We start from the raw sequence: 5743 nt of genomic DNA, 5'->3' as shown, positions 1-5743 counted from the left end.
TCCAGGTCCGGATTTGAACCACAATCTGCAGATCTCAGCCTCTTGAGTAGCTAGGATTACAGGCATAACTTGAAACCAGGGCTTTATGCATGATAGGTGAACACTCTACCACTAGGCCACACTCCCCGCCTATAATGTTATTTTTTCTAAACTAATGATAACTTTCCGTTTGAATATTTTCCTGTGGTGGAATCTTTTCATGCTACATTAATAAGGGATTCAAAATGTTAACCCATAAGCTCTGGATAACATCAAAGCTAATGAATCACAAAAATTTTAAATGTAATGAAAACTTTAGTCCACCTTTGAGTTTTGTTATGTGACTTTTCTTTTATTTCCCATGGGAGAATTGCACTATGAAATGCAAGATGCCCCTAGTTTGGGAGATATGGAATAATGAAGAGTTTTCATCTAAGGCCAACCCTGCATCCTTCAACCAACCATAAGCTACTGGATAGTGGAACTGGATCAAATTCTTTAATGCTGGATATAGTAAGAGACCCAGAAAGCAATTGTTTTGAATTGAGTTGAATATATCCCAATTCATAAGTGCTTCTAATCTTTGGAAGATCTGACAGACGAGAGAGAGGAAAGGTAAAAAAGTGAATAATATTCCAGTATATTGCAACATGTACTGCAAAAAATAGCTGAAAGGTGAAGCACTGAGAGGAAAGCAAGGCAAGTGACAGATCCTCTTTCCACGGTGCTGTCTAAGGAGGCAGAGCGAACCTGCCCTGTGCTATAGGCATTGCATGGGAAATGGAGGGATCTGAACTCTGCTCTTTGGTTGCAAATGACAGTTTAAACAAATTTACCTGCATTATTCCACCAGAACTAGGAAGCCAGACATCAACGTGAAGATGCAATTCTTGCAGATTTCTATCTTATCCAACAGGAAAGATCAGACCCTGATATTCCTATAAACCAGAGTAACTTGAGTTTTTCCTCTTTTTCAAAGTCCAACTCCTCTCTTTGGGAGAATCTAGCACTCTGGCATTGGAGGCATGGCTTAGGTGGTAGAGTGCTAGCCAATGAACAAAAACAGCAGGTACTGAGTTTAAGTCTTGGTTTCGAATCTAAAGATACAGGGGTGGGGATGGGGATATAGATCTCACAACTATCTGTAGCAGACATATGCCATGTGCTTGGAGATCCTCTGATCAAGATGTCCATTATTCCCAAGAGCATGACAAGTCTCCATCCTCGAGCTCCTTACTCAACATTTCCAGGGCAGTGTTTTGCTGTTTGCCTTTAAAAACAATAGCTTTTAGATTATAATGGCACACACCAGGAAGAATAACAGATACATTACTTCTCTTTTTTCTTTTTCTGGTACTGGCCCAGGGGTTTGAACTCAGGGCCAACGCACTGTCCCTGAACTTTTCCTTTGTACAAGGATAGCACTCTACCATTTGAACTACAGCTCTACTTCTAGCTTTTTGATTGCTGATTGGAGATAAGAGTCTCCCGGACTTTCCTGCCTGGGATGGCTTCAAACTGTGATGCTTAGATCTCAGCCCGCCGAGTAGCTAGGATTACAGATGTGAGCCACTGGTGCGGGCTCAGATTTATTACTTTTGTGTCACTGCATGATTGCTTCATATAAGCATCTCCATGGATTTCACTCTTTTTCTGAAATTCATTTGTGGACATATTGAGTCACAGATTCATAGTGGGCCCTACCTATGACAGGAATTGGGCTGCATAAGGAGATGTAATAAGGGATATGGATAAATGAGTAATTTCAATAAAAAGAGATTTGGCAATGTGTATCACAATCTCTAGAGCTCAGGAAAAGAACGACCGAAAGCTAGATAGGATGGAGAGGCAGGTGATCAGGCATGGTAGTCTCTGTCCTTGGTGCTGAACCTTCTCTTTGTCTGGGATAAGGGAGTTCTGGGTATGTGGCTTCTCCTTTCTGCTGTACAGTATTATGCCTCTTAATTCTAGGTCAGATGAAAGAGGGGCCAAAGAAATGGAGAAACCCAGATATAGGAAGATTTCACAGTGCTGTGGTTAAGATATAAGAGGCTTCTTAAAGGTATTAAATTAAGTCCTGAAATAAGCTTCTAAGTCATCTGAGAGAAAGTCCAGAAGAGAAAATGGAGTTATAATACAAAGAAAAGAAAGGAATGACTTAAGGAACTGCAAATGGTTTAATATAGCAAGACCATACAGGGTGATTTCATGATAAAAATGGTAGAAAAGAATCAACAACCCACTTAATAAATGGAAAGTGAACTGAGCAGACATGTTTGGAAAGAAGAAGTATAAATTGTCAATAAACTCATGATGAAATGATTAGCATCCCTGGTTATGAATGAAATGCAAATAAAATGACACTGGGATTTCCTCTCACTCCAGTCACAGTGGTCTCTATCAGCGACACAAACAAATGCAAGTGAAGCTACAGAAGAAAGGAACCCTCAAACACTGTTGATGGCAATGCTAACTAGTGCAAGCACTGTGAAAATTAGCATGGAGGAGCCTTAAAAGTGAAAAATAGAAGTTTATATATCCAAAGGAATGTATCTCAAGATACAATAGAAGCACCTATGTTTATTGTGGAACTATTCACAACAGCAAAGTGTCCTGGCAACAATCCTGATTTTCCACACCAGGTGAGTGGATCAAGAAGAAAGGATATATCCTATGTCACATCATATCTATCATAGATACATCACATAGTATATATCACATGTACCATTTATATTTTATGTATGTCATATTTTCTTTATGCACAGATACATATATAATAAATATAGATGCATAGATTTAAGAGCTACATGGCTGTGATTATTAATTTATAGTTACTCATAGTTACACAGGTGAAGTAACATTCTCATTTCAACAATGCTGAGTATGTCATAAAATGTCTCCAGTTGCAGGGCTCATTTGTAGCCAGCACAAAATAGTTGGGCTCTTCTAGGTATTAAAATGTCAAAGCAGCGCAGATACCAGTGGTTCACACCTATAATCATAGCTACTCAAGAGGCTGAGATCTGAGGATCACAGTTTAAAGCCAGCCAAGACAGGAAAGTCCATGAGATTATTATTGCCAATTAACCACCAGAAAACCAGAAGTGGGACTGTGGCTCAAGTGGTAGAGAGCCAACTGTGAGCAAAAAGAAGCCCAAGGACAGTACCTAGAGCCTGACTTCAAGCCCCAGGACTGGCGTACACACACACACACACACACACACACACACACACACACACACACACATACACACACACACACACACACACGCACGTACGCACGCATGCGCACACACACACACACACACACACACAGAGTAATTTTGTATTGATTCATTGCAGTTGTCCTCATTGGCCTTTAAGTAATATTTTGGCTCCATCTCTCCCAGTCTAGGACCTCTTCCTGTAAGTGAATAAGAGGTTCATGCTTGAGTAAGGAGAAGTCTCTAGAACCAGCGGTTGCATGGCTTACTGCTAGCTTGGTTATACCACCAGTGCTACTCATTTATTTTCCCCCGTTGTGGGGCTTGAGCTCTGGGCCTGGGCACTGTTCCTGAACTCCAGCTCAAGGCTGGCTCTTTGGGGCACAGTGCCACTTCTGGTTTTCTAGTGGTTAATTGGAGATAAGAGTCTCACAGACTTTTGTGCCTATGCTGTCTTTGAACTGCAATCCTCAGATCTCAGCCTCCTGAGTAGGTATGATTACAGATGTGATCCACCAGTGTCCAGCTATAGTGCTAATAATTTTAAACATCTGTCCTCTCTGCTCAAGCAGTGTGCCTTTCACTCCACAGGGCGTAGTGAGCTATGGTCTACAAGGTCAGCTACATCGCTTCTTCCTGTTTGACAAAGATTGATTATTGGTTGCTGGTACTTTATTTTGTAAGCCCATTACTTAAGTAAATTCTCCATGGTATCTCTGTTAGTTAGATTGTCATCAATGGATGACAGAAAATGGATGAAGGAAAGCATAACATACAACAAAATAGCTCCAGTAATCATATTGTAAATGTGAATAACAATGTAGCCTGAAAAATTATGCTTGATGACTCCCAAAGTGACTCCAGTTTTGTGAAGGGTATCAACAGCATATGTCAAACTGGGTGTTGATGGTTCACGCCTGTAATCCTAGCTATTCAGGAGGCTGAGCTCTGAGGACTGTGGTTTGAAGTAAACCCAGACAGGAAAGTCTGTGAGATTCTGTTTTGCTTGTTGCTGGTCATGGAACTTGAACTCTGGGCCTGAGCACTGTTCCTGAGCTCCTTTTTTTGTTCAAGGATAGAGCACTCTGCAACTTGAACCACGGCACCATATCTGAGTTTTTGGTGATCAATTGGAGATGAGAGTCTCACAGACTTTCCTGCCCCAGCTAGCTTGGAACCACAATCCTTAGATTTCTGCTTCCTGAATAGCTAGGATTACAGGCATGAACTCCCAGACCCTAGCTTCTGGCTTCTGGGAGACTCTTAACTCCAGTTAGCTGCCAAAATGCAGGAAGCAGAGCCATGGCTCAAGTGATAGAGTGTCAGTCCTGACCAAAAATCTATGGGCTAGCACTAGGCCCTGAGTTCAATGACCAATACTGGCGTTCACACGCACACAAAAGTACATTCCAAATAACTATCCACATTTATTTTGTAACATTGGTATTTGAACCTAAGGCTTCATGTGTGCCGGGCAAACACTCTGACACTGAACTATACATAAATATAGTTTTTAATGAAATATGAAAGTGGAAAAGAATCACATTGCTAAATTACAAGACCTTCCAACAACATGTCAGTTAAGTACATGTGTAACTACATTCAGGGTGAAATATTACTGGCAGGTAGACATTTAAGTATTTCATAGACAACTCATGATATTTATATCCTTATTGGCTAGAGATTCTCCATGGATGTAGTAGGGAATTCAGCTATGAGCAGAATCATTGTCCCCCCCTCCCTCCCTCCCTCCCCGTTGTGGGGCTTGAATTCAGGGCTTGGGCACTGTCCCTGAGCTCTTTTTGCTCAAGGCTAGCACTCTATCACTTTGAGTCACACCTCTATTCCCATTGCTTCTCTCCTATCTCGCTCCCTTCCTTTCTCACAGTACAAAACTCCCTGTGGGAGCTGCAGTGAATTTAAGCTGTTGTCTCTTGTCTTACACTTTCTTGTCCATCATCGGATACGGACTAAAGATCACAGACTCCTGTTAGACGCTCTCTCTGAGGACTAGAAGGAATGAGTGGGAGCAGTGGAGGAGCTTCAGAGTTCACCGCTTTCTAGCTTGTGTGCAAAGGCTTGTTCTTCCACGGGGCAGTTCTGGGGGCAGTGGAGACATGAGGCTGGGAAACTAGTGGAAGGTTTGAGGTCATTGGAGTAGACCCTCGCATGGGATTGTGGGGCTCTGATCTCTCCTTTCTTCTTCCATTCTTTTGCTCTTGGTGATGAGTCGTGTGTGTGTGTGTGTGTGTGTGTGTGTGTGTGTGTGTGTGCGCGCACACACACACAGGTCCATCCTGGGGCTTGAACTCGGGGCCTGGGCACTGGTCTTGAGCTTCTTTAGTTCAAAGTGAGTGCTCTACCAGTTGAGTCACACCACCACTTCTGGCTTTTTTTCTGAGTAGCTTATTAGAGATAAGAATCTCATGCACTTTCCTGACTGTGCTGGCTTTGAACTGTGATCCTCAGATTTCAGTCTCCTGAGTAGCTGGGATTATAGCAGTAAGCCAGCTGCGTACTGCCTTTCTAATCACAAACTTTTAAGTTTCCCAAATTGTGAG

This window comes from Megascapheus bottae, chromosome 26 (assembly GCF_031878675.1).
Source record: "Megascapheus bottae isolate mThoBot1 chromosome 26, mThoBot2.hap1, whole genome shotgun sequence".
Classification (NCBI taxonomy): domain Eukaryota; kingdom Metazoa; phylum Chordata; class Mammalia; order Rodentia; family Geomyidae; genus Megascapheus; species Megascapheus bottae.
The sequence above is the reverse complement of the archived record's forward strand: the minus strand, read 5'-3'. Positions refer to the sequence as shown.